Source organism: Staurois parvus, unplaced genomic scaffold (assembly GCF_062004578.1).
Source record: "Staurois parvus isolate SC_StPar_1 unplaced genomic scaffold, SC_StPar_1.0 ptg000203l, whole genome shotgun sequence".
Lineage (NCBI taxonomy): Eukaryota > Metazoa > Chordata > Amphibia > Anura > Ranidae > Staurois > Staurois parvus.
In genome coordinates this window covers 108,552-119,893 of record NW_028317999.1, presented here as the reverse complement: position 1 = coordinate 119,893, position 11,342 = coordinate 108,552, and positions in this window count along the sequence as shown.

The following is an 11,342-nucleotide window of genomic DNA, read 5'->3' as shown; positions in this document are numbered from 1 at the left end:
ATTTTTGTTATTGGATGTTCGGCTTAAGAACCGCTGGGACAGATGAACGGATTTTCTAATCTCTAATGTAAGATTCCAATAAAATTTGTTTTGTTACCCTTTACACTCCACTGATGGTTCTCTTCTCTACCCTCACGAGGAATTGGGGAGATTGAAAAAGGCATACCCGCAGGGTGGAAGTTGACATTACAAACCCTAAAGTGCTGGTCTATGCTGGTTTATGCTGCAAGAGGGCAATTGCCTTGAATCCCACTATTGCGTGGCACCACTGAATGGTTACTTTACTTGTGATGCAAGTTGATATATTAACACAATTTTCACGTTGTTAAGTTTGCTGTGATTTCAAGAGGATTATAGTATATAACCTCACTAGTGTGGGGAGTCACGAAGTGTTCACTTTATTTTTGATATGTTGATATTCACTTTTTGATGTGTTTGAATTCACAGAGTGTTGTGTGAATATATGTATTTATATATAGAGAAAAGGTATTTGAGAAAAGGTTTATGAAGATTGCTACATTGTTATCACTTTATGGTGGTTGGACTTCATACAAGAATTGTGGACTTTATTTTATGCTTATCTATATACAGATTGCTACATTGTTTATTACTTTATGGTGGTTGGACTTTATTTATGAATTGTGGATATAATTTTTTTCATTTATTTAGTTTAGGCATATCTTTAATTTATTTTTGGTTTAAATTATTTTGTGACACTTTATTATCGATTAGCGCATTCCTTTTTTATTATTGTTAAAATACTGGTACTGAGAGACAGTGGCTTGACGGATTGATTTATTCCATCCATGCTTAAAACTTGTATGCCTGCTATCTGCAAGTTAAATCCTCATATGGATGGCTTATTTTTATTGGCTTGATGATTTGAGGGTTCCCCATGTGCTTTTTCAGGTGGCAATGATCTTCCATTCCTTCAGTTGGGGGTAGAACAAGGTTTAGCCCTTAGCACCATAAACATTCTCTTGAAAATAATTCACCGATTCATACATATGTTCAAGTTGTTGCTTCATGTGTTCAACCCCCAATCTAACTGTGGAATTTAAATCTTGTGTCGTCGGTGGTACGAAGACCTCTGTGTGAACCTATTTAGGACATTTCCTTTAAGCTGTTATCCTGTAACGTAGCCTTAATTACATAAAGATACAGTTGATTTTAGCTCAAATACCTCCTTTTTGCACAAAGTTGTCTCTGCTTTCCATGTTAGTGAGAATATTGTGCTACCTTTGCTATGTTGGGCACCAGCTCCAACGCTCTCCATAGCCTGGATGAGGTGAAGGCTGTTGAAGTTTAACCCTTGACAACGGCGTCTTGCCTTTTAGAAGGAAATGAAGAGCTTTTCACTGCTAAGCTGTTGCCCAGGGTGGACGGTGTGTCACTTTTGAGAGCTCCTGCTTCCCTTCTTGCTGTCAGTGAAACTGCTCACCCACTCTTCTGACCATCCACTATGTTCATCTGTCTACATGATGTTCTCCTGCAGGGAGCATGCACTGTCCCTGTCATGACTGCTCCTCCTTTGTAAGACCAATCACTATGAGGAAGACCTCAGTGGGAGAAGGGATGAATGGGTTGAGTTACATGGTAGGTGGGCTATAAAGGTCTTAAAAGCACCCCTATTTTGTAAAAAAAAAAAGTGCTGAGCTGCAGAGGACACTGATTGGGTAAACACTCTGCAATACAGACAGCAAATGACCACTGACACCAATGCTGAGACATTCGTCCTCCCATGTACGATAAGCACTGGATCATTCTTCCTTCCGCTAACCACTGCACTTGGACTGAGAAAGATTAGAACCCCTGTAAAGTTTTTTTTGTCCTGGCTAGTTATATTCACCCTATCTGTTGGTTCTGCTGACCACTGTATTCAAGACAGAAAGTGATATCCACAATTTTAAAGTTGTCACTAGAAAAGGGTTTATGGGAAATCGTACGTTAAGGACACTTGTTCTGGTGGCAATTGTCTAAGAGGGGAACTTCTCTCACTTTGCAAAAATTTCCACTTACTTCCTACTGCATCTTGCAGACAGGAAGTGAAGGAAAATCTGCCCTATGAGACAAAGACAGTAAAACAAGCTGACATACAGTAGCTTATAACACCTCCCTGCCTGCTCTATCCAAAACTAAAATGATGCACATACTGCATTTTTTCTCTCTTCAGTGCACATTCAGGTCTAGCACTCTGCCAAGGCAAGTAATACAAGTAATATTGTTTGCTGAAGAGGATTTATGCTTCTGAACATGGGAGGAAATGTTACTGATTGCTGAGTCTACTTTCTTTAAACCACCCAGCTACTTTTTCATAAAATAAATTAACTAAATCTGTGTTTTGCTGCTGATTACAGGTGGTATTATACTGCTGCTCTGGCAGGGTTGTTAAACTGATGGCATGTATATGCTTGAATGATTAGCACTATTTAACTACAGCCTTTAAAGTAGAAGTAAGGCATTTTTTCATTTTGTATAGAGTAAAGCGGGTTTATAACCCTTCAGTTTCTTTGCCAACTGTGTCCCATTAGGGAGGTTTCCTTTCACTTCCTGTCCCATTGCCAAAACAGGATGGGGGATATCACTGGTTGTGCAGATAGACGCGAATAGCTGCAGCCGCCAGTGACCTGTCATGGTAAATGGGCTTGATGGATGGCAGCTAGCCGCTCACAGTAACAGAATCAGAAGATTCCTTTTGCTGCAAATGGAGCCAGGGAAAATCGCCTCTGCAAATGCTGACAGGTGCTATAATCCCTCTTCACTAATCCCTAAACCAATAAAAAAAATCTTTTAGTTACAATTTTAAAACCACAACTACATTTTGCCTCTTTCACATATTATTCAGTATTTATTATTCAGGATTTATATAGCACCAACAGTTTGTGCAGCGCTTTATAACATGAGGGCAGACAGTACAGTTACAATACAATACAAGAGGGATCAGAGGGCCCTGCTCGTTTGATCTTACAATCTAAATGGGAGGGTCAAGTGACACAAACGGGATTGTCCTCTCTGAGCAGAAGGATTTACAGGGATTGTCTAAAGTAGACAGAGTAGGAGACAGTGTGAGACAGTTGGACAGATTCGGTTAGAGAGTTCCACAGGACAGGAGAGGCTCAGGAAAAGTTCTGGAGGTGAGCATGGGAAGTGGTAACAAGGGAGCTAGAGGGCAGGAGGTCTTGGTAGGAACAAAGAATGATTTGGTTTGTATTTTGAGACTAGGTTAGTGATTTAACTGGGATCTGAGATGTGGATTGTTTTGTAAGTTGTTGTTAGTATTTTGAATTTAATTTGTTGGGTGAACGGAAGTCAGTGGAGGGTTTGGCAGAGATGGGCAGCAGGCAATGAACAGTTGGTAAGGTGGACAGGTCTGGCAGCAGAATTCATGTTGGACTGAAGGGAGGGGGGTGGGGGTGTAGCCTAAGTAGAGGTAAGCCAATGAGGGAGTTCTTGACAAAGAAGTCAGAGGAAGAGGCACATGGGGATGGAAATATTGTGAGCTGGGTTTTGGATAGATTGAATTTGATGAAGAGGTGTGACATTCAGGCTGATAGGTCTGATAGTAAAATAGTGATACATTTGACTGTGCCTTCTAAAGATCTTTTTTTTTATACTATGCTTTCCGCATATGCCGCCCTATTTAAATTTTTCCCAGTGACCCACTTTGTCTAAAACAACTATGGAGATAATAATAATTGTTTTCTGTGACTGTACCAGCATATTAGGTTATATAGCAGTTGCCCTTAGTAAATAGTGCATGCATATGTCTCCATCTAGTGGTAAACTTGGAATAGTTTCTAATACACTTTTTATGTGGAATGTGTATTTTATGTTATGGACACTGTAATACAGAGACATTGGTAAAGTTTTAAAAAACCTGGTGCATCACTTGGCTGAGACTGAAAAAGTGTAACATGTACAGTATTGTCGCATAAATTGGTGAATGATTGACCTATGCAGCCTCAGCAGGCCGCTGGAGAACAGCTGTTTTTTTTATCCATGCTAAAAAGATAAAAGATGTAATTTTTCAAAATAATAATAATAATGTGTTTGGTATTGCTGGTATGTTCTATAGATTTATGTGAAGCACACATTTTAATGATACATCTGCTTTAAAGTATAATTTAGATATGTAATTTTGTTTCAATTGCATAGTTGGCTGAAGTTCAGCTTTATAATGGAACTAAGGTCATTTTTATTGATTTATTTTCTGAATGCATGGAAAAGGGTTGGGACCTATTTTATGTTTTTATGGCTTTCTATATTTATTTTGCATTCATTTTCCTTTCCATTCCCTGTCCTAGAAAAAGGACTGGAAGTGAAAAAAAATGTCCTTGATGCAATGTGAGGGGAAATCTCACCTTTATCAATTGTAACCAGAGCAGGTTTCTCTGCTGGGAGGTTTCCAGTTTCCTCTTGTTGCAGCAATAACTGTCAGGTTTTTGATTTTTGCCTTATTTGGTGCTACACTGATCATTTTTACTGGGACAGGAAGTAAAAGTGAATTTCACACAGATATTATAGCAGAACTCCAGGCATAGGTCTTTTTAGATTCGTTTTAGTAGAAGTGTGACTTTATTTTGGGACTCCTTACATACTTGTTTTTTATAAGGGCTAGTTCACACCAGCTGAGGTGCATTATGCTCTTTATTGTGTGCTGCAGCTGGTGTGACTTGTGTAAGGGCCATGTGATGTGTAATGCTTTAACACGCATTACTTTTTTTTTTGCTTTTTAACTTTTTGGAAATGTCACAAAATTACATTTTATAAAACTCTATTCACAACAGCATGCTGTGCCACCCAGCGGTGAAATGCACACACATGTATGGTGTAAATAAGGCGTATAGTAAACAAATGTTTTCTATATGCACTTAGCCTGCGCTGATCTATGCAGACCAAGGCAGCTCAACAGATATGGTACGAACAAACCCTTATTATCTTCTCTCACACAAACAATGCCTGATTTTCCCAAGTCTCAATGCTATGTAGTTTCTTGTAAAAGTAGCAGTAGTGAGCACTTCTCTATAATAGCAGCTGAAACACTCATAAAATCTCTGGTATATAATAAGCAGTAATATAGTGCAGCGCTAAATAGATATAGTACAAGTTATAATCGGACTCAGTATGTAGTTAGTACAATTTATGGTGCCAGTAAACGTATCCTCTTTACGGTGCTCCAAATAAAGGAAAAAATAACAGTTTATGCGCTTACCGGAAGCGCATAGATCATGCGCATTGATATATCCAAGGGCATCAGGGTAACTGAGTAAGTATCTGGGGCATCCGTCTCCAAGTGGGCAGCTCAGCAGTAACTGGGTGATGAATATTCCAGAGGCCTCCTTTAAGGATCAGCAGGGTCAGCCACCTGATTACAGGAATTCCCCTCCTCTGGATGGTGAAGTACTTCCCAGGGTCTGCGTACTTAAAGGCTCCATGAAGGAGCCATAAAGAAAGTGCCCATAGCGTAATATTGCCAAAAATAATCCATTTATTAAGTATCACATTGCAATAAAATAGGTACACTGACCAGTAAATACAGATGGCCACCGGACCAGTAAATGGCTCCGGCGGTTAGTCATCACAGTGTGTTGATTCCTTAAGCATGTATACAACATACTTGCTATTGCAAGAAATAAAATTTCTGGTCTTGTAAGATTTGCCTGTAGTATTTGAAGTGAATGTGTCTATTTTCTTTTTCCTACTTGTATTACATGTGCAGATCATGCACTTGTTGCAGGGATGGAAGCCACTTAGGTTGGAGAAAAATGACACCATCCTGGGTGGGTCCACCACATAAGGGGCCACTTTTTAGACCTTACCCTGATGAACTATAATGGAAAAATCACTACAAAAACCTTTTTTAAATCTACCGATTGGAATAGTTACATCCCTACGGATAGCTGCCACCACCCTCTGTGGTTAACTAACATTCCGAAGGGACAGTTTACTAGGATACGTAGAAATTGCACGAATATGAATGACTACCACCTGCAAGCTGTCAGGGAGCGAGGAGCCAGACACACTAGGAGGTGCAATTAAAGGTAGGTTTATTATACAAAAACAAGACAGAGTCTATGCAAGTCCAACAGCAACAGCGGATGACTTGGTAGAACAGTAGCCAGGAAGGATGGTCGCCAGAGCCAGGGTCAGAAGCAAGGAAGGATGATCGCCAGAGCCGGGGTCAGAAACCAGGAAGGATGGTCGCCGAACCCGGGGTCAGAAGCCAGGAAGGAGTCTTGCCAAAGCGTCGGTATCTGTGAGAGCAATGAGAAACTAAACAGGAGCTTGCTGCTGTGCAACAGACAGGACACAAATGCAATGGACAGCTACAACCAGCAGACTTATATGTGATAAGCCACCACCTCCTGGGGGAGGAGCCGCAGAGGGCTGAAAGCATAAAGGATCCCACAACGCTTTGCAGACACCTAAGATGGATGCCAGCACATGGAGCAGCACAAGCCCTGAGGAAAGGTAGGACCTTGACAGTACCTCCTCCTCAAGGGCCCCTCTCCCTCCGTGGCTCAACATAAGGCTTCTGGGGAAAGCGGGCGTGAAAAGCGTGGAAGAGGGCAGGAGCATAAACATCTGTGGAAGGAACCCAGGAACGCTCCTCGGGACCATAACCACGCCAATGGACCAGGAACTGCACCCGACCGCGGACCAACCGAGAGTCCAGGATGCGGCTCACCTCATACTCCTCATGCCTGTCAACCCGGATAGGACGAGGCCGAGGCGGAGAGGCAGTAAAGCGATTACAGACCAGAGGCTTCAACTGGATACGTGGAAGACATTGGAGATACACATCCCAGGAGGAAGAGCAAGGGCATAGGCAACTGGGTTCACCCTGCGGAGGATGCGGAAAGGACCAACAAAATGGGGAGCCAGTTTCGGTGCGGGCACCCGAAGATTGAGGTTACGAGTGGACAACCACACCCGATCTCCGACCTGGTATGAAGGAGCGGGCAACCGTCTACGATCAGCCTGGAGCTTCTGGCGCTGAGCTGACTCCTTCAAGGACCTCTGGATCTACCGCCACGAGGAACACAGGGCAGCAAGATGGTTATCCACAACCGGAATTTCCTGTGGCGAGAACAACTCAGGCAATACAGCGGGTTGGAACCCATAGTTGGCCATGAAGGGAGACATCCCGGAGGAGGAGTTGACAGCCGAGTTCCTCGCAAACTCTACCCATGGCAGGAGATTGACCCAATTGTCTTGATGGTCTGAGATATAGCAGCGAAGGAATTGTTCCAGGGCCTGGTTGGAACGCTCCACAGCCCCATTGGACTGTGGGTGGTAGGCCGAAGAGAAGGAGAGCTTGATACCCAACTGGGAGCAGATTCGTGCCAGAACCTGGACACAAACTGGCTCCCACGGTCCGAGACAATCACCTTAGGTAACCCATGCAAGCAAAAGATCTCCCTGGCGAAAACCATAGCCAGTTCTTGCTCAGTCGGCAATTTCTTGAACGGAACACAATGGCACATCTTGGAGAAACGATCAATGACCATAAAAATGACTGTATGGCCTCGAGACGCAGGGAGGTCTACAATAAAATCCATGCCCAGGTGTGACCAGGGACGCTCTCCATTGGGAATGGGTTGCAGAAGGCCCAATGGAAGATGCTGAGGAGATTTATTCTAGGCACAGACAGAACATGCCGCTACATATGAGGCGATGTCGGAACGGAGAGATGGCCACCAGAATAAACGAGAAACAACCCAGGACAACTGGTTCCTCCCTGGATGACAGGCAGTCTTGGAATTATGGTAGGTATGCAGCAAGTGGGTGCGCAATCCCTCAGGTACGAAACATCTACCAGCCAGTCTCTCAGAGGGAGCATCAGTTTGAGCCGCCAAAATCTGCTCCCCAAGGGGAGAAGTCAGGCTGGTACGAATGGCAGCCAGGATCTGATCCGGAGGTATGACCGAGGTCGGCTCAGAGTCCTCCCTGGACAGCTCAGAGTATTGCCACGACAAGACATCAGCCCTGACATTCTCGGAGCCAGGCAAATAGGAGACCACATAGTTAAAAAGCGACAAGAACAGAGCCCATCTGGCCTGACGGGGCGTCAACCTCTTAGCTTCCAAGAGATACGTCAGGTTCTTGTGGTCAGTGAGAATGAGGACCGGAACTGCAGAACCCTCGAGCAAGTGCCTCCATTCCTTGAGAGCCTGAATAATGGCCAACAACTCCCTGTCTCCAATCTGGTAGTTGCATTCTGCGGAGGAAAGCTTCCTGGAGTAGAACCCACAGGGAAGTAGGGGTCCATCGGGCGACCAACGCTGATACAGGAGGGCGCCTACTCCCGTCTCAGATGCATCAACCTCGAGGACAAAAGGCAATGGGATGAGACTGTATCGGAGCCGAAGCGAAGGCAGATTTCACAGCTTCGAAAGCTAAGATGGCCTCGGATGACTGCCCTTCTTGGTCAGATCTGAGAGAGGCTTGGCCAGCGTGGAGAAGTTCCTGATAAACTTCCGATAATAGTTGGTGAATCCCAAAAAGCGCTGAATGGACCGAAGACCACTGGGACGAGGCCACTGCAGAACCGCCGAAACCCTCTGAGGGTCCATGGAAAATCCCATAGCGTAAATGATGTAGCCCAAAAAGGCAACCTGGGATCGGTGAAATTCACACTTCTCGAGCTTACAGAAAAGCTCGTTCTCACGTAACCATTGCAGCACCCGTTTAACATCCTGGATATGAGACTCCATAGATGCAGAGTAAACCAGGATGTCGTCCAAGTAAACCACCACGCACTGCTGCAACAAGTCACGAAAGACATCATTAATGAACTCCTGAAAGACCGCGGGCGCGTTACACAACCCGAAGGGCATAACCAGGGATTCATAATGGCCGGTTCTGGTGTTGAACGCGGTCTTCCACTTGTCGCCCTCCTTGATCCATACGAGGTTGTATGCAGCCCTTAGGTCGAGTTTAGTAAAGACCGTTGCTCCCTTGAGGAGGTCGAACAACTCGGTAATCAATGGAATTGGGTAAGCATTCTTAATCGTGATTCGATTGAGACCCCTGAAATCAATGCAAGGCCTCAATTCACCGCTTTTCTTTTTCACGAAGAAAAAGCCAGCTCTTGCTGGAGAAGTAGACTTGCGAATGTGCCCCCAGGAAAGTGCATCCGCAACGTACTCCTCCATGGCCTGATTCTCCGCAACCGAAAGAGGATACACCCTGCCACGCGAAGCAGTGGCACCAGGTTGTAAGGTTATGGCACAATCGTACGGATGATGAGGAGGCAGAGCACCGGTGCGCACCTTGTCAAACACGTCTAGGTACTCCCCATAGTCAGTAGGCAACACAGAGTCCGAGGAGGCACACAACACCTTAACAGGTCCATGGATGCAACCGGCCCCACACTGTGGAGACCACGAGAGAATCTTGGCGGACCGCCAATCAAAGGACGGATTGTGCTTCTGAAGCCAGGGATATCCCAAAACCACGGAGTAGTGCGGGGAAGAAATTACCTGGAAACAGGCCAACTCCCTGTGAACAGCCCCAATAGCTACTTCAACCGGCAGGGTCTCGTGGGTAACCTGCGGCGGTTGCAGGGGCCTGCCATCTATCGCCTCGAGGACCAATGGAGTAACTCGAGCCTGCAGAGGAATGGAGTACTGGGCAGCAAACGAACTGTCCATAAACAACCCGCCAGCACCAGAGTCTACCAATGCCTGGACCGTCACCGAGCCTTCCGCCCAACAGAGGACAACGGTGATTAGTGGTTTATCTTTGCGGGAAACCGGGGACGAGAAAACTCCACTCAACATCTGCCCCCGACAGGATCTCAGGTGCGAGTGTTTCCCGGACGGACTGGACAGGACTGCCGAAAATGTCCACCAAGACCACAGTACAGGCAGCGACCCTCCCTACGCCGAGAGGCCCGCTTCCCCTCGGAAAGGCGATCAAACCCCAGCTGCATGGGCTCACCACCAGATAAGCCATCCCCACGAGGCGTGGGAGGAGAGGGAGGAACGGGTGGGACGGAAAACGTAGGCGCCAATCGGTTAGGAGGCCTCCGCAGACGCTCCTTAAGTGAAGGCCTCTCCCTGAGTCTGGTGTCAATCAGGATTAGGAAGGAAACGAGTGCTTCGAGCTCCACAGGCAGTTCTTTGGCTGCAATCTCGTCCTTCAACACATCTGAGAGACCATGAGAGAAAGCAGCCACCAGAGCCTCATTGTTCCAACCCAGCTCTGCTCCCAGGGTACGAAATTCTATGGCGTACTCGGCACTGGTTCGTGAACCCTGATGCATGGACATGAGCAGCTTAGCAGCAGAGGCGGAGCGAGCAGGCACATCAAATACCGTACGGAAGGAGGCAACAAAACCGGCAAACTCATGAATCACAGGGTTATTGTTCTCCCATAAGGGATTTGCTCAGGCCAAGGCCTTGTCCGAGAGCAGCGAGATTAGGAAGCCCACCTTTGACCTCTTCGTAGGAAAAGCGTGGGGTATCAATTAAAAATATATGCCCACTTGGTTAAGGAAACCTCGACACTGACTCGGCTCACCCCCAAAGTGCTGTGGAAGGGGGGCTGAACCAGTCATACCCCTGGGCACCGCAGGTGCGGCAGCAAATGCGGAGGTAGGCGCAACAACCGGAGCAACAGTGGGTGCGACCACAAGAGTGACAACCGGCCTAATAGCACCAGGAGTAAGGTGCGCTGTGCGTGCAAGCAGCGTTTGCAACGCCTGAGCGAACTGATCCAACAAAAGATCCTGCTGATCAAGTCTGCCAACCAACATAGGGAGCGAGGGCATACCTGCACCATCAGGATTCATGGCATTCGTGTAGTGTCAGGGAGCCAGACACACAAGGAGGTGCAATTAAAGGTAGGTTTATTATACAAAAACAAGACAGAGTCTATGCAAGTCCAACAGCAACAGCGGATGACTTGGTAGCACAGTAGCCAGGAAGGATGGTCGCCAGAGCCAGGGTCAGAAGCCTGGAAGGATGATCGCCAGAGCCAGGGTCAGAAGCCAGGAAGGATGGTCGCAAGAGCCGGGGTCAGAAGCCAGGAAGGAGTCTTGCCAAAGCCAAGTCGGTATCCAGGAGAGCAATGAGAAACTAAACAGGAGCTTGCTGCTGTGCAACAGACAGGACACGAATGCAATGGACAACTACAACCAGCAGACTTATATGTGATAAGCCGCCACCTCCTGGGGGAGAAGCTGCAGAGGGCTGAAAGCATAAAGGATCCCACAATGCTTTGCAGACACCTAAGATGGATGCCAGCACATGGAGCAGCGCAAGCCCTAAGGAAAGGTAGGACCTTGACACAAGCTAAAATTTTGAAAGCAAGATTTCTAGAAAAAGGATATAAGG